Below are 23,007 nucleotides of genomic sequence, written 5' to 3'. Positions count from 1 at the left end.
AGATATTGCAAGCATAAATTCTGGGCTGGAAGGCTCTACTCTGGAAAACCCAAGTACCAGAGGCAGGAAAATAGCAGCAAGAGAACAAAAGCACCATGGTTCTGAGGCGGTGCCGAGCTATTTTCTCATGTGGGTTATTTATATGACAGGGCAGATGAAAGTCCCATTTTTAGGACCTGCGTAACTCTACTTTAGGCTGGCTAAGTGCATATGCTTATCTCATCCCAGCACTCAAGTGGGCTTTGGTGCTTTACTTAGATTTATTTATGCGTCTTCACATCTACGCCTCCCCACCTGCAATCAGAAAATATTTATTGAACACCTTCACTGTGGGAGACTCAGTGTGCCAAAGATACAGCAGTAAATAAAACAGAAAAATTCCCCATCTTCATAGATTACATATTGATGGGGGAATGCGGCAACATGCAAAACAAATGAAAATATATTTGATATTAACAAAATGACAGCTGTGAAAAAGAAGTGATGTCAGGGGAGGGAATGGGAGGCACCCAAAGAAATAGACAACTGCTGATTTCAATAAGAAATATACAACTGCTGATTTCAATAAGAAATATACAACTGCTGATTTCAATAAGGCAAGCAGGGAGGACTCCTGAGCATGAAGTATATTGAGTGACTAAGACTTGCTATTTTCATAGTAGAGTTCAAATAGTAATGAACATGGAGCTAAAAACTGGGTTTAGTTCTTAGGGAGTGAATTCTGTCCTCAGACTTATATGCTGAAGTCCTGACCTCCAGATTCTTAGAATGAGACTCTATTTGGACATTGTGCCTTTGCAAAAATGACATATGCGAAAGCCCTTAGTGTAGCACTTCGGTACAATCTGACTAGGGACAACAAGGACAGGAAGAGGCAACATGGATGTGTAAGCAGACAGTGGGGGTAGGGAATACTGACTATGAGACAAGGAGAGTGACTCTAAGACACCATCTTGTACACAGAACATGTGAGGCTTCCAGCCTCTGGAACCACGAGAAAGAAAACATCTGGGCTTTAGCCATATAGCCCGTGTTGTTCATCATACCAGTCTGAGCAGAGAGAAGCAACTCTGAACTCAGGCGCTTTTAAGTTGTGTATTCTCAGGAGTTTGTGGCTTAATCGTCCTTGGCTGCTCTGCAGATGCAATATGGCTGACCTCATGGAAGAATGGAGCATCGCTGGTGAGTTATGACACCTGGTTGACAGGAGGTGAGAGGGTCTCGTTCCTTCAGACTTCACCAGCCCTGTCATTTACCATATGTGTCTGGCCTCTCTCTCTCCAAATGCAGCAGCATTCTTAACCTCTACACTGGGGATTTGACCTTTCAAACCTAAATGTGTCCCAAATGGAACTCATCAACCTGTCCTCTCTAGCATCCCTGCATCCACACAACCTTTTCCAACTCTATCATTGAGCACTCTGGTTTTCAGACAAAAACATTAAAGCCATCTTTTATTTTTTGTTTCTTTTCTCAAACATGATTCTCAAATGTCTGGCGTTCCTAAAGGTAGAGCTTTCAAAAACAATGCCCAGACTGCAGTTGCATCTTGCCACCTGGTCACTCATGCCCCACTAATTCCTCTAAGCTGAATTTTGTAGTAGGGCCCTAATAGTTCCCCAAATGAGTTCATGCCTCCCCATGACCTGCTTTATTAGCAGCTGGTTCTCACATTTCCGCCTGCATATAGCTTCTTCAGCCAAAGCCTTCAATGAAGCTCAACGGAAGCTCTCTTGTCTTCTCTACCACATAGCTGTCCCTCTCCTCTGCCTGCCTCTGCATTCCTGTCAAAAAAATGGGGGAGAGTACTTAATTCCCTTCTTAAAGCAAATGCATTTTTTCTTTAGTCTCTTTTGGATGGCTTTCATTTATTTCCACAAAATCATGTTTAAAATGTCTGATAATGACACAGACTGGCTTTATGGATCACAATAAGTATTTCTTAACTTTTTTCCCTCTAAAGTGTTTATTTTGAAGATGAGAGCTTTTTTCAGGATTGAAAAGGAAAGAACATTAAGAATAGATAAGCAGGCAATTATTGGATTAGATGGAGCCTTCTGAGTTTCTATTAACTACCTCAAGGCAAGTCATCTCTGGCATTACCTATAATTTCCCTACAATTTGGATCAGGGCCTGAGAATATTAACTATTTCAGCTTTTCACTCTGGTGATCTCTTTTTAATAATCTCCACTCCGTTGTTCTCCGGCCTTTGTGTTTTTCTCAGCAGGGATGAGGGATGTAGATACAGTCTGTGAACAATGCTTCAAACGTCTGACATGTCTGTCCCGTCAGCCACTGCATTTATCTTCTCGTTACTAGAAGATGTTGATGTGATTACTACTGCCTGATTCAAATTTTCCATGAAACGTTTTTGGGTCAGAGTTATACCTGATTTTATCACTCTACCCATGCAAAGCATCCTGCCAGCACTCATGTGAGTGTAAGCCCAGTCACATGACTGCAGACTTTACTATGCTAACACATACCACAGAGCTTCCAGTGCATCTTCAAGCTAATGCAGCACTTGTTCCAACCTCTGCCTATTGACACATGTCTGAAAAACGTATCCCCAAAAAAGCACTTGTCGTGTTTGTTAGGAACCCACGGTGAGTAGTCAGAGACAGAAATCAGCTCATCCTATTGTAAAATGCAACATAATCATTTGTTCATCTGAGCATTTTCGTGATCTGAAATATGGATCAATCATCTGTCTTCCAAACCTTTAAAAACATGTAGCATCTTGCTTGGGTATTGAGGGGAAGGGTCTCGGGGCTCACGATAGCTGTTGACATAACTTTTGCATTGCATTTTCCTATGAAATAAGATTTGCTTATTTGCTTTATTTAACACACTTTAATTAATGTTAACCCCCAGATGTCAGTGTGTTCAATGCAGCTCAATATTACAGAACTATTTAATAAAACTTGATTCAATGCATTTTCACTATAGCCATCATATGACTGGGTCTTGCATATTTCAAGCTCATGTTGGTAGCTTCTCAAGCTGATTTTTATTTCTTTCCTTTTCCCATGAAATCTCTAACCTTTGTATTTATGACTTTATCTTTCCTCCTTCACAACTGGAACCTGCCGGCAGATGCTCATGTCAGGTAAATAGATATGTATTCGTGTACGTTTTCAATTTAGCAAGATGAGAATGAAGATTGGTCATTTTCTACGAGATAAAAATCCAATCCCATTTATGGAAAATAGTAACCTCTTATCTTCAAGATACTTTATAATTTTCAAAGCACAGAAATACATATTATATTACTGTGGTGTAATAATTGAGGTTATAATTTGGGCCCATGGAAAAAGCATGTCTGAAGAGTGATCCAGAATGATTTCTTTCTAATACTTTCACATGGGCATAGTTACTTTGATTTTCTGTGCTTTGTGAAAACAAAGAAATAATGCATTATTAAGTTGCTACAAGGGAATTGATATAATACAGAATGCTTCAACTGTTGGATATGATAGGAAATGCCTACTACCCCAGTACTCTGGAAGCTCAGTCCGGAGGATCCCAAGGTCAAGTTAAGCCTGTGTTAAATAAATAGAAACAGCACAAAAATAATACTAAGAGATGGAGAGCATTGCAGAATTACCATTATCATTACACACTACAACCAATCAAAGTGTAAAGTTTTGGAGTAAAGTCCACATTGCACATCTACTAAATACTTCCACATTTAAGTCTCAGGAGACATTGCAGAAAAGAGGGTAAGAAAGATTGTAAGATACAGATGAGTAGGGAGCTTGCCATAAGATTGTGTCTCCTAGTAATACCAGAAACTATATATGAAAAAAAATCTCACCAGCATGGCTGTCTAAACATGAATCAAACAAGGACTATGCCAATGAATATGCCAAAGTGGATGGGGAAAAGCGCACAAGGCCTCAACCTTATACAAAAACTATAGACACCTAAGGAAAGCTAGTCTCAGGAGAGGAGGTTCCCCCCAGGGAAGGGAACAACAATTGGTTGTCTAGCCCAGAAAGCATGCATACAAGTAACATTGTACAAACTGAGCAGGTTACATTATATATATGAATATATATTCATAAGAATATATGTATTCATGTACACACATGAATATAATAACAATGAAAAAGATCACAAATTTAAAGGAGAGTGGTAAAGGTTATATGGTAAGGTTAGGAGGGAAGAAAGGGAAAGGAAAAATATTTGTCTTGAAAGTAAATAAATGATAAGCTCCCATTAGCTCAGGCACACTGTCTCAGTGGGTGGACGAACCCCTGGTGGTCTTGACTTCCTTGCTCATATTCTCCCTCCTTCTGCTCTTCAACTGGACCTTGGGAGCTCTGTCCGGTGCTCCCATGTGTATATCTGTCTCTATCTCCGTCTGTCTCCGGATGAAGGTTCTATGGTGATATTCAAGATAGTCATGAGTCTGACTATGGGACAAGGCCAGTTCAGGCACCTTCTCCACCACTGCCCAGGGTCCTAGGTGGGGACATCCCTGTGGACACTTGGGAACCCCTCTAGAATCAAGCCTCTTGCCAACCCCAAAATGGCTCCCGTAATTAAGATATCTCCTTCCTTGTTCCCATATCCGTCTTTCCTCCATCTCAACCATCCCACTCCCCAAGCTCTCCCCAACCCTCCCCTTCTCCCTTCTCTCTCCGTGTTTCCCTTCCCCGTCCCTCCCCCACCCCTATGTTCCCAACTTTTGCTTGTCGATCTTGTCTGCTTCCAATTTCCAGGAGGATCTATATATGTTTTTCTTTGGGTTCACCTTATTACTTTGCTTCTCTAGGATCGCAAACTATAGGCTCAATGTCCTTTGTTTATGGCTAGAATCCACTAATGAGTGAGTACATACCATATTCATATTTTTGGGTCTAGGTTATCTAACTCAGGATAGTGTTTTCTATTTCCATCCACTTGCATGTAAAATTCAAGATGTCATTATTTTTTACCACTGAGTAGTACTCTAATGTGTAAATGTGCCACACTTTCTTTATCCATTCTTCCATTGAGGGGCATCTATGTCATTTCTAGGTTTGGGCTATTACAAATAATGTTGCTATGAACATAGTTGAACAAATGCTTTTGTAGTATGATTGGGCATCACTTGGGTATATTCCTAAGAATGGTATTGCTGGATCCTGAGGTAGGTTGACTCCCAGCTGGACTGGGACTGAACAAGCATGGGATCAAACTGGACCCTCTGAATGTGGCTGACAATTGGGGCAGACTGAGAAGCCAATGATAATGGCACTGGGATTTGTCTCTATTGTATGTACTGGCTTTTGGGATCCTATTCTATGTGGATGCATATCTTCCTAAGCCTGGATGAAGGGGGGAGGGCCATGGACTTCCTGCAGGGCAGGGTACTTTGCCCTTTCTCAGGACTGGGGGGGGGGTGAGTAGGGGAATGGGAGGGAAGTGGGAAGAGGTGAGGAAGTGGAAATTTTGAATGGTATTATTTATAAAGTAATAAAAAGTATTAGAAGAAAAAACAAAAAAGAAAGTAAATAAATGAATAACAATAATCTACAAATACCACCAATAAAAATTTAGTTCAATATTTGGTTTATACTAAGTTTTCAGGTAATTTCAGTAGTATTTGTTAGCAGAGGTAAGGGATTAAGCACTTTTATGTAGGAGGTGTGGATATAACATTCTTTGGGAATATGTGAGCATTCATGCCCATGTGGATACATGACTTTAGTTGACTCTAAAAAAGACCAACATTTCTGAAAATAGATATGGTTAGTAGAACATTGGTAAAACCTAAACACATAGGGTGGGATGTACAATCTGAAGGTTCACATAGTCTTCTACATTTTTCTAATAGACTCATGATTCCATAAACAATGACAAAAGCACAGAACAGTATGTCACTGGTGTGATGTAGGAAATATCCAAAAGATCTGTATAATTGTTGCTTCAATTTATCACTTGACTGGGTAAATAAATGCTCAGATAACTTGTAAAACAGTTTTAGTGATGTTTGTTGGGATGGATCTGGAAGATGAATAGATTCAGCAAAGATCTGTCCTCACCGGAGGTGGGTATCATCCTATCCAATGCATCCAATACATCAATTCTTATAATCTCCTCTCTCTCTCTCTCTCTCTCTCTCTGTCTGTCTGTCTCTCTCTTTCTCTTTCTCTCCCTAATTGAGCTAGCTCATCTACTTTATCCTGCCCTCAGACATGGAACTCTACCTGTAGCCCAACCACAAAAGTCCATTTCAAGCTTCTGCCCTGCCAAATATGCTAACACTCTACTCATTACCACTGGCCAATTGCCCAAGACAATTCAAGGGTCAAAAGCTCTTTGTAACAATGGAATTCAATAGACAAGTAGCAAACAGATTCAGAGCAATGGTTTAATCTCATGCAAAGAGAAAGATTGGAGGAGATCATTTTATTTCATTTTAGGAAAAAATAGGAAAATAGTTTTCTTTCAAGTATCATAGTCCCTTGAGTGTGTGCTCTTGTAGGGTACTGATCTTTCTGCATCTGCTTCACTAAACTCCCGCAGCGACTGCTCAGTAATGTTTCATCTTTTGTGTGGCAGATGCTGGACTCTCACACCTTTCAGGCATTTTCTTTCAAAGTCCAAAAATCATTATGGAAGGTAGAATAGTGATTAAAACCTAGCAGAAGTTATGAACATGAATATGCCATACAGTCATAACACACCCAGGAAATGATTAATTCTGAAAGGGGTGGCTCGGGGCTGCAGTTTATGGAGTGCTATCAGTAGAGAACAGGATATTCTTCCAAATTGACATGAAGACGGAAGCTAACTTTGAGTTCTTACGGTGAGAAACTTATGGAAGGTAAAGGGAAGTAGGTAAAGTAAGTCAGATAAGAGACTGAAATGGTCTTCAATGACTAACTTTCTCTCTTTGGTAGGACTCGGGACTGGGATCATTTTGCATCTGTGAATCCTTGCCCTTCTTGAAGGTACTGATCTTTCTGCACTGGCTTCTCTAAACTGTTGTGTGACTGCTCAGTAATGTTTCATCTTTTGTGTGGCATATGCTGGACTCTCACACCTCTAAGACATTTTCTTTCAAAGTCCAAAAGCCATTGTGGAAGAATATAAGGGCTGACTATGGTCTTCCAGCCTTAATTTTGGCTGTCCAGCCAGTCAGGAAACATTGGCCCCAGGTAGATAATAAGAGGGTTTTCTGGACTGAGATGCAGATGGCTCCATTTTACACAGAAAAGGAAACTGGGGCTCATATCATGGTGTGGAAGATTTATGGGAATTCAAGTTAGCAAGATTCTTACAGTCTAATGGGAAAGGTTAAGGCTTGGTATATGTTCCTCTTATAATGAAACATGTAAGTAAAAGGAGTTTATAGATATTCCACATGTACAAAATGGATCTCCCATTTTGCTTACAGCAAGGCTTACACAGAATGGCTCAAATATTATTGTTTCCCCAAATTCTGTCTTTGTTCTACTGTCAGTTTGGAGTTAGTAACCATATAAAACCTGTCATAAAATCTTTTTAATAGCAGTACTGAGTAAACAGATTCATGATTCTATTCCAGAAAAACATATTCCTTTGCTTTTTATTTTCTTGCTGGTATTTTAGATGGGGTCATCAGGTCTGTCAGACTGGGTCATTTCATGAATTACAAATACTTACAGGACTCTAAGTAAATGTCCAATGAATGTTAATTATGGAATTGGTGAAGCAGAGAGGCCATGAATTGGGGTAAAGTCTAATCATGTTTTCAGGGGCTTAAATGAGAAGATTCATATGAGTTTTGGGTATGAGCATGAGGATGGGCAGTGCTTCCTATATAACATGTCCTAGTTACTTGGAAGGGTATGATTGGGTGGTGAAGCAGCCTCATTTTTATAGAGCACAGTTCTATTCTTAAAAGTGTTAATGTCTATTAACTACACACTCATGCAAATTTGGTAGCTATATGGCTTTAAAACAAATTCCCTCAGAATATAAAATATTCCCCCCAATTTTCCTTTTGAAAGCAAATGAATGACAAACACTGTCATAAACAGAGATGATTGACATTACATAGTCCATGAAGTCTTCCTTTTCAAAATCATAACATTTTATAGCACAAAGCAGTAGTGATTATATTATGTATTCCCCAAACTTCAAAAGAAAAAGAAAATACTATTGGGAAAACAAAAATAATGTGCCCTACAACCAATGCAATTAGGCAGCAGTAGATTAGAAAATCCAGAGAGGGTAAGCTGTGGGGCTGATTGCTGGAATTTAATTTGTTGCTTTTGGTAGTATCCCCCCACCCCATTTTAGTTGCTCCATAGAGATCAGCTTGCAATAGCTTCATTTTTTAATGAACCTATTTAATTTTTTTGCACCCTGTGTAATAAAATACAACTACTCAGTATTAGCACCAGTCTTAAAGCAGCCTTGTCATTTCTAACAAGAAAGAAGCAGCAGTACAGACTGACATCTAAAACCTCACCTGTGAGTTAGCTCTAGACCCAATGGGAAGCTTACTTAACAAAAAGTTTACAAATGATGTGGTCTGTAGAGAATGGATGTCCAGGTTGGTTTTTTGGACAACTTGGTACAAGGTAGCATTGTCTGGGAAGAGGAAACTCAACCGAGAAAATTTCTCTTCCTATTTGCCTATAGGCAATTTTGTATGGCATTTTCTTGATTGATGATTGATTTATGAGGGTCTAGCTCATTGAAGTTGGTATCACCCTGGAAAGGTGGGCCTGAGTAAAATGTGGGGAGCAGGTCAATAAGCAGTGTTCTGTCATTGTTCCTGTTTCAGTTCCTGTCCTGACTGTCCTCAGTGAGAAAGTTTGCCTTGAGAATTGTAAGATGAATTAAACCCTTTCCTCTCCAAGTTACTTTCAGTCATTATTTCAGCAATAAGAACCCTAACCAAGACAATGGGCAAGCCTGGCAAGTGGAATGAGACATCCTTTTATACTTTTTACCCACCTCTTGAAATACCAGCATTTTCAATAAAGTGCCAGGAAATTATGAGTTTACTCATACCAGGTATTGTTGGTCCTTAGACAGTCATGAGTTCTGTTAAGGGATGGGAGTTTTACATTTCTTATTGTTGACTTCTGAGTGGTTGCCATTCTCCCCTCACCAATGTGTGTTAACTCAGCTCCCTGTTGGACAACACACAGAGGTTATCTCTTTGTATTTTCTCAAGGACTTTGAATGCATGTACATCATCATACACAGCATATTGTCTCTACTAAAACCATAGTAGAGAAGATGAGAGAATTTCTCAAACTGAAGACTCCATTCTTTTATTGTTTATTTGTATGTGTGTTGTGCTTGAAATTACATAGAAATTCACATAATTAGGAAAGTACCCTACTAACAGCAAAGCTACATTCCTAGGCCCAGATACTTTTTCATGAAAATGCATAGATGGAAGCAAATTTGAACTTCTCCACTATTCAAGTAATTTCTTTCCTTTCCTCTTTTGGTCTATCATTCAATCTTGCTATTTATTTAAAGAATAAAGCTCCAAACATCTACAAAATGCAATAATGATGCAAATGCATTATATAGGGAACTTGGAAAACAACTTGCTGCCCAGCAAGACCTTTTGGGTTATTTGAATTAAATCACAGAAATTTAAAAATTAGTTTTTATTTTACTCTCATGGTGTTATACCCTTAGCAATCATCTATAAGTACAGTATCACCCAACTTCTACAAGTCACATTTTCTATGAGTTTATTTCTTTAGAAAAATGATTGCAAAAACAGTATATTTGGGTAGAAAAAGGTCAAGTCAATTGAAGAAAATAAACTCTATTTTCAGATGCTAATAGCCAGTGTATCTCTTATTGTTTTTTCATATTAACCATTAGATAAACGTTGTTTTTTTTTAAAAAGTTGTGACATAAATGATATGATGATGTAGTTTGGATTGTTCTGTTTATGGCATTTTATTTACATTACCATGCTTTGCATGGACCTTGGAGTGGGAATTTGTAAGAATCTTCTATCACATGAAAAGACAGACAGAGAGAGAGAGAGAGAGAGAGAGAGAGAGAGAGAGAGAGAGAGAGAGAGAGAATTTTACTATGTTTACTATTTTAAAGACCTAAAAAAAACCTAAAAGGTACTTTGTAAAACAAATTCTGACCAGGGAACTAGCTGAGGAGCTAAGAATACTTGCTTGGAAAATGTGAGGAACTAATTTGAATTCTAGTCACGACTGCACGTGCCTGTAACCTCAGGACTGGAAGGCAGAGGTGGCTAGATTCTGGGATCTGGGAGTTTCCTGGCCAGATAGCATAGCCAAAATGCCAAGCTTCTGGTTAAGTGAGAGACACTTTCTTAAGGCAGTAGTGTGGGGAGAGACAGAGAAAGATGACACTGGACACTTTCTTGTGTCCCTGTTCTCTAAAGGTTTGTACATTGCCGTAGCAACACACACACACACACACACACACACACACACACACACACACAGAGAGAGAGAGAGAGAGAGAGAGAGAGAGAGAGAGACATAAAGAGTGATTGAGATTCATTTCACTCTGCTATAGCTAGATACTGTGATCTTCATCAGTGTAAAGTCATATTTTCCAATGATATAGCTATGTTTTTAAAGTTCTGGATTTTTTTGCCTTCTAATAACTTTTAAATTATTTGTATCAGTTACTTCTTTTGTCTTAGGAGTTTAAAATGAATGTAAATTTGGAGTTGTGTCTGGGTGTGGAAGGTGGAAGGAGGAGGATCTGGTTCACCAAGATTCTCAGCTGCACAGCGAGAACTCATTCTTAGTGAGTTTAAGGTCGACTTGAGCTGCATGAGACACTGTCAAAGACAAGAACCATGATATGCTATGCAATCATAGGTGTTATCCCTAAACACATTGCATATGAGCAACACTAAATGGACCTATCAGATCTGTCTCTGTCTCTGTCTCTCTGTCTCTCTCTCTGTCTCTCTCTCTGTCTCTGTCTCTCTCTGTCTCTCTCTGTCTCTCTCTTTCTCTCTCTCTCTCTCTCTCTCTGTGTATGTGTGCATGCTAAACATTAATAACTAAATAAGAGGTCCTGAGATTGAAAAGCAGTGGGAGGGGATACAGGACAATTTGGAGAAGGTAAGTGTGTGGTAGAAATAATACAAATACAGAACTTACATAAAAACCTCAATCAAACAAATATTAAAAAACAAAATAAAACATCAAAATTAAATACATGCATTTACATTCCTTTTTACTTCTATAACATCATATTTCAGTTGAGAATGGTTGCTTTTATACTGTCACATTTTATAAAAGAAGTATATTCCAGTGTCTTTCTCATCTCTACAGCTACTTTCTTGAGTTCTCTCAAGCGGTCTGACATCTTCATTTTCTTCAAAGTTATTCTGAGTTTTGAAATCCATGAATGTGTTGTCTCTGGATACTTTATCTGAATCCACAAATACTCACTGTATAACCCATGGAAAGTTTGCTTTTATTCTGTAGATTTAAAGTGACACTTTCCAATTGGTGGACTTTAAAGTGATCTTGATGGGACTAGAGAGACGGCTCAGTACTTAAGAGTGATACTGCTTTTGCAGAGGATCCACGTACAGATCCCAGCATACACATGTAGCTCCAGAAAAGAGCTGTTTCTGGTCTTTGTGGATAGTACACTCACACACACAAACACATACATATATACAAACATGCACGAGTACACACACTCTCTCTCTTTCTATTTAAAAATTGAGTCTTTAAACTCTTATTCATAGAAGATGCCCAATGTGTATCATTGTGAAGTAAGACTACAGAAATGAAAATTAAGACATCTATCTTATGACATCTGTGAGCATTTCCAATAAGTATCTACTGAAGTCACTCTGGTTAAAGTTTAACGTCAGAGTGTTTTTGTTTGATTTACTAAAGGGCAATCATTAGATGTGGTTAGTAGATTAATGTCTCCCATTTCCTAACCACAAGATATCATATTTTATCTTGGAAACTAGGGATATGTTACTTATATAACAAAAAGAAATTAAGCTTTCATATAGACATAAGTTGGCTGATCAATTGACTTATATCAGGAAAGTCTATTTTGTATTCTTCAGCAATGTTCAAAGCAACTGCAAGGGCTCCTAGAAGTAGAAGGAGGAGGCTGAAGGGTGTGTCCAGAAGAAAGGAGGACATAGGAGGCTGCAGAGATTTGAACTGTGTAGATCAATTTGAGTTGGAATATACATATGCATATACATATATACATATAGTGTCACAGTGTCTTCATAGAAGCTGCAAGAGTCATCTGGTGTGGGAGGTCCTTCTGTCTATGTGTTGCTTTTATTGGTTAATGAATAAAGAAACTGGCTTGACCTATAGCAATGTAGAACTTAGCTACGCTGAATGCTGGGACAAAGAGGGCAGAGTTGGAGAGAGAAGCCATGGAGCTGCCGTTGGAGACAGATGAGCTGAAACTTTGCTGGTAGGCCACAACCTCATGGTGATGCACAGATTGAGTTATCCAATAGAAACTAGAGCTAATGGAGAAAGCAGTGATTTAATTAATATAATTTCTATGTGATTATTTCAGGGTTGAACAGCTGGAAACCAACAAATGGCCTTCTTACAATACTCCTCAGGTGATAGACTATAAAGAAATGGAGATCACCATCTAATTTTTGCAAGAAATTGAATTATGACAACAACCCATGTGAATAAAGAAATGACTTTTGCCTAGAATCATAAGGAAGAATAAAGTATGCAAACACTTTAATTGTAGCCATATACATTTCTTGCTTCTCTCCTCACCTATAGAACTAGAATGCTTATTTTTAACTATATAATTTCTATAGTATTTCATGATTCCTGTCAATTAAGAGTTACACTAATAGTGTGCAAGAGCAAATGTTCAGTTTAATTGGCAGGATGAAATGGATCCTTCCTTCAGAAATGAATATGCACTTAAGACCTTACATTCTTACATGTAATACTGTATAGGGAAAATATTCCTAAGCGCATAAAAAGTTAGCTGAACAAAATTCTATTGATCCAGTTTGCAGGCAAATGGATTGATCAAGAAAGTGTAACCAACGTTACCCAAAATGATATAGTATTCATCACATGTAGACCTCAGCTTTACACACCACACACACCACACACACACACACACACACACACACACACACACACTACGTGAATGCAAATGTGTGTAAAGGTTAGAACAGGAGAAAAGACCAAGAGGGGGTAAAACAGGGGTTAAGAAATATGGGAAGAATACAAAAAAAGACATTTTATCAAAAACGGAAAGCAGAATGTGGTGGGGTGGTTACAAGGCCTAAGGAGGGAAGGAAGGAGGAGATGAGCCGGAAGGAAATCTTCCAACATGAAATTAATTTGAAAATATCATGATTTCTTAAACTTTGTGTGTTAACTTCGAAAACAATATAAGTTTTTAGAAAAGGTTTTAAGGGCTTTTTTGTTTGTTTTTATGCTTCACTGCCACATGGTCAAGCAATTTAGGGGAAAATTGTTGAATTCTGGTTTGCTAAACTGGGTTTTGCTTCTGTTGGAAGTCTTATTAATAAAATAATTTTCACGTTACAATGTTTACCAAATGAAGAAAATACAAGTTATGCTGAAGAACAGTCTGTGGCCAGAATTGGTAAGGTGTGGGTGATCCTCTGGAGTGAGTAATGAGGTCTGGGTCATAGCCACGTTCTAGAGGATGTGTGAGGAGGAGGATGCTACCACTGGGGTGTTGAATACCAATAATAGACCGTGGCTATGTCTCATTAAATGACTTCGGATCCTCACTATAATATTCAAGTCACAGCATGGAAATCAACGCTCATGAAAATATTGTGACTTCTCCAAGGTTATGAAATAAAGGGCCACAACGCTAACACTGGAATTATGGAGGGAAATCAACAGTTTTTCTTCCTGTGTCTGTGAAAATGGGCTTGAGTGTTTATTACAAACCATTTGTACCAAGAGTCAATAACAATGACTAACCTTGAAGGTTAGAAGAGATCTGGATTGCATGCAAACCTCAGTTTTCTTTATTAATGCAAGCCAGATTTCTAGGGACCTCCGAGTAGCAAAGCTTTCTCACTGTTTTAATTAAAATAAAGGAAACAGAAAGGATTCTATTTTGTAAATACAGGAGAAAAGAATCAAATCTATTTTACATTTTGGAAATAATGAAGTCCCATTTATTGAATACTCAGTTTCCACCAGGTTAAAGATGACTCATAACACTGATATAATGGAATAGTATCATTATTCTAACACAAAGGCCAGAGCATTGAACATGAGCCCCAAATCTGCTATTAAAAAAGGCATAATCTTTTTTTCTTCTAAGGTCCTTATCCTGACTACTTTATCAGAACAAATGGCTAAATAAAGAGAAAACAAAATAGTTATCCCTACTTCTGGACTATGTGTGGGTGATGATCTGGCAGTGAAGGCTATCATTCACGGCCATGAACCAGTTGATTTTACAGAACTGTAGGAGGATAACTTACTAGATGAAGGACACATGGAATTCAAACACAGACAAGTTCTTCTATACCCATAGAAGCACTTGATAAAGCTGATTTAGACTGTGTTGGGGTACAAAAATGATTTTTGTTTGCCCTTCTAGTCTTGATTATCTCAAAAGGCCTCCAACTTTACAGACAGCCCTTAAACTATCTGTTCATTTCTCAGGGAGTATAAGGGTCTGGTAAACAGCCTGATTTTGACTGAGAGAGCTGGATGGCTCGCCAAAAGGGTCCTTTGGGGCTGGTGACTCACATCTGCTAGAAAGAAATATAGGCAGCTCATGGGGCTTTTTGAATAGACAAGGGGAAAATGCCAGCAGCTGGGGTTTAGCTGTGTATCAATCATCTCGTAAACAGGTTTCCCTGTTCCAGTTCACTCTCTGATTCTTTCTTCGGTGGTCACTATTTCCTTTGACAGTGTTTTCTAGAGAAGCACCAAAATGGTTGAACCTCTTTCCATCCTTAACTTCCAGTGATTGTCTACCTGACATTTTGAGTCAACCTGCCTTGATGAGAATGTTTACCAAAAAAAAAAAAAAAAAAAGAAACTAAGGAGGAATGGTTTGGCAAACTGAATCTGCTTTGATCACCTTGGTCCAATGCTTGTTTATATAAAGTTTTATTAAAACATTTTATCATCTTGTACATTGCATATAGCTGTTTTATGTCACAGAGGCAACATTGAATAGGTGTTACAGACCAAGTCTCCTATAAAGTTTAGGCCGTTTTCCACCTGGTCCTTCACTGAAAGATTCAATTCCTTGGCTCTAGATCATGAATAGGGTTGAGAGTGGTCAACGGCAGTCATGACTGGTTTTGGAGCTGATCAAGACAGACACATTAGCCAGATCTTTTCATTGCTATGACAAATGCCTGAGAGAAACAACTGAAGGGGAAGATTTCTTTGGGTTCATGGTTTCAGAGCTGTTAGTTAATGACTTGCTGGCACCTTTGCTCCTTGACTTGTAGAAAACGAGAAATGCCACAGAGAAGAAGGCAGAGGGAAACTATTCACCTCACGACAGAGGAAAGTCGCTTACTCATGGGACGTGAAGCTATTCACCACTTGTCAGAGCAGAGGCATGCCATCTTATGGCAGGACAAAGTTATTCACCTCATGGCACAAGAATACTACTTGCTGCATAGCACAAGAAAGCTATTTATCACATGGGAGAGGAAGGCTACTCGCCCCATAGCAGCTGGGAAGTAGACCATGAGTATTATTCCTGTGCCGGCACCCATCTTTCTTCTTTCCCCCTTTTTATAGGAAAGCCCCTATCCTAATGGGTGGTACCATTTCCCATTATGAAGGATTATCATTCCTTAGTTAAGATCCCTAGAAATGCCTTCATGGGCAGATCCAGAGGAACACTTCACTGATCAAGGTATGTCTCAGTCCATTCGGGCTAATGACTATGATTCATCATTACAATTTGTCAAATAGGTGAATGGGATCTTAAAAAAATTATTACTCAAACATCCCACAGATTCTTTAGCAGGCCCTGTTGAAATTTTCCCAGTAAATTTCGCACCTATTACATAGATATATTTGTATACTTATTGTGTGTCTGTTGCCTTCAAGGAATCTGTGATAATCACTGAAAAATCCTACTCTTTGAAAACTTATAGTGAAGGACAAACAATAGCCAATAAAAAGTGTGTAAGCCACATGTATTAGAAGTGCTCCATTAGAAGGACATGGTAGAGGGATAGGGGCATGTGTGGAGATCAATTGGAGGAAGAAGTGGTACCCAATCTTATATAACATAGAAGACACACCCCAAAGATAACCTGATCAAGAACTTGGACATTAGACAGTCTTCAGAGGTAACTTGAGGCCAATAGTGAAGGCAAATGGCACAGCCCTTGCAGGAAACCCAGGGACAGAGTGAGCCTGCTGGTTCTGAGAAAGACCCAGGGGATCACTTGATAGCCGGTCAGTCACGCCATGTCTTGTTTGAACCAGAGCCTCAAAATTCAGATGAAAATATAGCAGATTATGAGCAAAATTTTCTTGAGGATATTTAATTTTGGAAAATAACATGCTATGGGATATTGTTAAATGTATTATTTTATATAGACTCACATTATTTTTCTCTCTTTGCATTTTTAAACACCAGTGCTTTTCCTGTTCAGGTGAAGTCCCTAAACTGAGGAAACTTTGCCCGTGCCTTTATATTTGATCCTCAGATCTCCAGCTAGTTCTCTGAAGGAAGGAACTTTCCAGGGGAAGAATACAACACTAGCTTCCAGCAGTGGAATCACTGAGTCTTGCTGAGTGCAGTTTCCTTAACAATAAGCTGAGCAGGAGAACAGCTCATTTGTGAGCATTGTTTGTCATACTGAAAGTGAGACCTGGGTGCAGGATTTGTACGCATTTTCACAGTCTTGTGTTATTGTTGGATGTCTTTTCGGTTCTCCGTTTGATCTCTTCCAGCGATGAGGGAGATTTATTTTCTTTTGTGGCAGCTCATTGCTCCTTTGGGCAGGTGTGACTGTTATAATACTGAACCCCAGTCCACCCCCTTTTAATTTGCATTTACTGCCCCTTGGTTCCATACCTTAAAGGTCAAACAGCTTCCATCCATCTCCAACCTGAAGGCTTTTGGGTGATTAGAGGCAATCACTGCAGGATCCCTCTCCAGTCTGTCTGCTCCCTCAGCCACGCCTCATTTCGTTCTGTTTTCCTTTCCCTAGCCTCTCTACTTTTTCTCCTTTGACCTTGCTCCAGTTTACCTTACATCTACTTTAAATCACCTTTACACTCCTTTCCAATGTCCCTCTTTGCTCACTTTCCACTCTAAATAATTATATTGTTGTCTCTACATGTTCAGGTTTACAACGTGCGCATTGTGTCTTGCTAGCCTCATTCCTATACTCATTAGCTTTAAATGGTTTTTTTTTCTGTTTGTTTTCTTTTGTCATTTTTTTTCTCATTTACTATAGCTGCTTGACTTTGGTTTGAGCAGTGTGAAGGGTGGGCATGGGAATCTGGCCCCCACTGTCTTCGTGTTAACATGTTGATATACCGGTTTGCGTGCACGGTGCATGCTTCCACTAGTTTACACATATTGCCCTACTACGTATATCATATGTCTGGTTGCTAACTTTGTCCTATAGCCAGCCCATGACCCTGAAACAAGACCTTATTACAGTGTTCCTCTGCTGAAACACCTCTGCTCTCCAAGTCTTTCCTCACCACGCCATGACCTTTCAGTGTAGCTAATTTCCTAGACTGATTTGAAAAATTCAAGGACATGGTTTCTCAGTCTTCATTCAAACTATTGACTGAAAACACTGAGCATTTCATGGGCCCGTGGGGAGGCTCAGTCAGTGAAGTCATTTACTGCCAATCTTAGGATCTAAATTTAATCCCTGGAACCCACATGGAGGAAGGAATGAACTCCTGAAAGTTGTCCTCTGACCCACTCCCTCACACACTGTGGCACATATGTACATAATAGATATACAGAGAGAATAGTTAAATGGAAATATATACATACATACACATATATACAACACAGACATTATATCCATACTATATATGTAAATGCATGTAAGTCTCAAGATTTAAAAATAGCCTCATGATGTATTCTTACCTCGATCCCTGTGATTAAACAAAATCTAATAGGGCAAAATAACTCAAACCTGTTTCAACACAGATTATCCACTAAAGTCTATTTTACTTTTCAGACCATGAATATATTTTTGAGGAATTATTCAAGTATCTTTATTCTACTCTAGATGAATACCATCTTTAGCATTGTGTGATTGATTAGAAAGGCATTAGTTGGTTTCAAACAAAAATGTAATTATACTGATAAAAAAATCCCTGGAATTTAGTTACCACCCATTTAGAAAATCAGGCAATATCTTTTATCTTATCTACAAGAATTTGGTCAAAAAAAACCTAATGCCTACCAAATATGTCATCCCTTCGTCTACATTTTGGAGATTTGCCCTTGTTACTTACGGCCATATATTGCAGTTGCACCTCGCTGGTTCAACCTGTACATTCCTCCCACATAATTCTGAGTTTCTTTTTCCTGAGAATGATCATGACTCCAGATGTTACAGCTAAAGAATATAGCCTCTACTTCCTGAGTGCCTGAATAGCTGTGTAGAACATCTTAGGGGGCTATTTTCCTACGGTAGTATCATCTAGCCTTCTCAGATGCATTCCGTTTCTGAAAAGAAAAGCCAAACTCCCATCATCCACCAGTAGGATATGTGTGATGCAACCTTTCTATCTCCTCCCCTCTCTCTGCTTTTGTCTCTGTCTCTTTGCACCCCCACAGCCACTTTTACCTTCCTTTCTCTTTAGTTACAGTGCTTTTTTCCCTTGCTTTTCTAAACTTGATAACTGCATACATTTTGTCTGAAAGATGCAGATTTCTACCTTAAGTGCTATTCTCCCCTTTCTGGATTCATTTTGATCACTACCAAACTTGAGCATCAACACTTAGTTCCCTCAAACCGTGTTAGAATGCTTATCATATACGGTATAACATTCTGTACCACTTCGCCAAAGCACTTTCTGGTTTGAGATGTCAAAATGTAGCCTTTTAAAAAATGCATTTTCTTTGCTCAAATATATGTTCTTTAAAGTCAGCTCTTTATTTAATTCATGTATAATTCCAGCATCAGCATCTTCAGTAGTAACCTTCCCAAAGACCTCTGCATTTCTTAACTCTTGCTGGATATAGCCATAAGATTACAAAATAAGATCACAAAGACAGAAACAAACAGGTTTAACATTGATTTGTGAGTTCCTCTGGTCTAGCTACCTGCCTCATTTTGATCATACAAGGTCAAAGTCCTTTGCTATTATGTTTGAAATGCAATTACCTGCTCTTTGTAGATTTAACTCATCAAGCTCTACACATTATACACTGAATAGAAAGAGAAAGGGGGACATAAAAGATAAAACCAACTAGCCAGGCATATGTTAAGTCAACACAAGAGTGAAAACCCCAGGATCACACATGCTTTGGAGCTAAGTGGTTACCGAGGCTGAAGAGTTTCTCTCAGAACTAAGTACTGACAGGAGACTGATATCTAAAACCATTACTCATGCCATGGGCAGTCACTGCCTTTCCTGTACCTAAATACAAACTATGTGTTGCAGATTGGCACCTAGTTACATCCATGAACCAGACCACTCTTGGAGCTGGCACATCACTCATAAGAAGAAACAGCTGTCTTTACGGCACCTGCTTCATGTTCATGTGAGTGGAGGATTAGGAGGGATCTTGACTCAAATTTTAACCACCCTTTAACTCAGCAAAGATGGTTTTCTAAATCAATTGGTGGATCAATTACCCTAACTTGAAATCTCTCAACCTAAACTAATGTAAGTGTCACTAAGATGGGGAAATTTCCAAGCTAAAAAAGTTTTTTGCACATTAACTTCAGTTAGTGCCTAAAGGTCCACTGTCAAGAAAGAGGGTTCTACTTTCTTGAATGCTTAACAGAGCATATAGGAAGACATGGGAAACTGAACATCATGAGTATTAATGTACTGCAAAACACATATGCCTATTTCTAAATACCTTGGTAAATTTTTATTAATTCCTAACTAAGCACTAACACTCTCAAAATAAAATAAGCTAAACTGTATCTATATAGCACCCTGATCAAAATATGACCATGCTAAGAGTTAGAGGTCTCCTCCACCAAGTATAATTTCCTCAACTATTTTTTAATTTAGCCTTTGAGAATTTCATACATGTATACAGTGAAATATGATCACCTATACCTCTTTTCCCCTTCCAACTCTCCCTTAAGTCCCCCAAACATGCCTCTCTTCCCAAATTTATGCATTCTCTAATAACTCATTAAGTCTAATTAGTGCCATCTCTGTGTACATGGATATGGCATTGTCCTCTGGAGCACCAGGAGTCATACCCCAAGGAAGAATTATTCTCTCTCTCCTACAGAAGCTATCAATTGCTAACAGCCCTTCTGTTAAGGTTGGGTTCTGGTGAGCTTCTGCCCACCTATGTTGAAATACTGTCTGGCTTGCTCTTGTGCAGCTCATCTGCAGGTAACTACAACTGCTGTGAGTTCAAAGTACAATAGCCACGTCATGTTCTGAAGACAGCATTGCATACCATTCTCTCCATTCCCTGGATCCTACATGTTTCTCTCTCTTTTTAATGATGCTCCCTGAGGCTTGTTGTGGGTAGAGTTGATAAGGATGTCACACTTTGTCACACTTTGGTCACTTATTCTCAACATTTTGGCCAGTTACCCAAATAGAATTTTATTGTATGGAAGGGCTTCTACTGTTATCATTTCATGACTTTATTTCTCATCATTGATAAAGTATGCATGATATTTGATTATTGCAAAAGGAAGCCAAGGCAAATAAGAGTAGCTCATAATGACCTTGTGTGTGTTTCCTAATAAATAAAGTGAGACATATTCACTACCAAATGTGGGGTCTGCCATGACCCAAAGGAGTTTGTTATCAGATTCTTTTCCCATCAGCTAGATAAAAACACAACCTAAACAACACTTTGATTTCTGTCTCATGAACTCTAAGCAGAGAGTCAGGTGTATACACCAGGCTGCATGATGGGTAGAGCTCTGAGGTTACATGTGGGAGGTTTCATGAGCCTCTTCATTATGGTAATTTGTCTGAAGAAATAGAAAAATAATACAGAAGTAAACATTAGGAACTTGACCTAGATTATAAAAGATTAACCCTAAACTGAAAACCTTGATTCTCCATTTTCTCCAGATATTAACATTCTTTTGAACTGTGTGTGGGGATATAGTCTTTATTTATTATTATTTTAAATCATGTGTGTGTAACTCTATGTGTGCCCATGTGTGTAATTCTTTGTGTGTGTATATGTGTATGCATATAAACATATATACTCTCATCGTGTTTGTAAGCTTGGAGGCTACAGGTTTTCTTCATGCATTCTGTTCTATCACACTCCCCCACCCTGTATTTGAGATAAGGTGCCGCTAAAGCTAGAGCTCTCTTAGTTTCAGCTAGAGTGGCTGGCCAGTAAGCTCCAGGGATGACCTGTCTCACCTTCAATATTATATTTAAAAGTATGTTCTGCTATTCCTACCTTTTATACATTAGTGTTGGGGGTCTGAGTTCAGGTGCTTATGCTGCACAGTAGCCACTTACTGTATGTATCTATTTTCCCAGCCCCAATTTTGAGTTTTTGAACTGACAATCAATGTCAATATTTCATTCAGTTTACTGTTTGGTGAGGTACATGCTCAGGGATTTAAAATAGATTCAGGTGCTTTCTTGGAAATGACTGTAACATGAGTAAAAGAGAAAACCGCAGGAAAGGTGCACCCTCCACACTGTGTACAACCGCAGCGAACACTGGCAAACAGATGGCTGGATGGGCACAGTGAAAAAAGCAGCACTTCTTGAAGGAGGGAGGAATACATGCACATATTGCATTTCAAAAGATGTGATAAGTCAACACTCTTTGCAATATCTTCAGACAGTTTTTTCCAGTGATTATGCTTAAATTTTTTATAGCATCCTGTGAACTTAGGCATGCAATTTACTGCCTTTTCTGAAACTGTGATGCCATTTGAAAATGAGAAAAGTATGCCCATTCCATATCACCTTATTACCCTTGATGACATTTGATTTGATTGCTTAGAAAGTAAAAATCTCAGCAGCTTAAGACCTTGACAAACACCCGTTCTTTATGAAAATTAAAAGGAGTTTCCTTCCTCTTTTCTTAAACACATTTGTACTGGATTTGAGAAAATAGATATTGAAAGTGAGGAAGTTAATTATTATACGCTCCCCCTCCCCTTTGTACTGAGGTAGCAAAGAGGACAGCAGAGAGAAATTTGGCATTGGAGCCCCTTCCAATCATGTGGAGGAAGGTGGAGAAGGAAGCACAGTAACTGCCTATCTATAGAGAGGCTCAGCTTATATCCTTATTTGACATTTTTGTACTTTGGAAGACAACATTTGCTCCCTAAATTTGTCTATTTTAAATAAAATTCTCTTTTTCTCTTTCTTGTAGAAAGCAAATTGCCCTTCAATTTTATGAGATATTTCAGAATTACAGCACAAGATCAGTATATGAAAAGTGATTATTAAACAAAAATCATTTAGAACAAACAGAAGGATACATATACCTGTACATGCATTTATGTCTCCTCACTTATACTGGCTCATTTATGCCAATGCTGATTTGGGATATGAAAAATAAGCTGGAATTTTGACAGATGATATCTTTCCAAGTTCCTTATGTCTAAAATATGAGAATAATGACTATTGATCTTTGGTCTACAGCATGAGAAGGAATGCAGCCTGTCCCCTGGGTCAAGATTAATCTGTCTTACATAATAATAAACCATACAACTCAAGCTGAAAATTGATATTAAAAAGCTAAGAATAAACAAAATGACATAAAATATAATTGCAACCAGGGCAATGAATAAAGCATATGGTAGTGGTTGAATGAGAATGGTCCCTATAGGCTCACATGTTTAAATGCTTGGTTCTTAGTTGGTGAACTGTTTGGGAAGG

The sequence above is a fragment of the Arvicola amphibius genome, chromosome 2 (assembly GCF_903992535.2).
Source record: "Arvicola amphibius chromosome 2, mArvAmp1.2, whole genome shotgun sequence".
Taxonomy (NCBI): domain Eukaryota; kingdom Metazoa; phylum Chordata; class Mammalia; order Rodentia; family Cricetidae; genus Arvicola; species Arvicola amphibius.
This window is presented reverse-complemented; position numbering follows the sequence as displayed.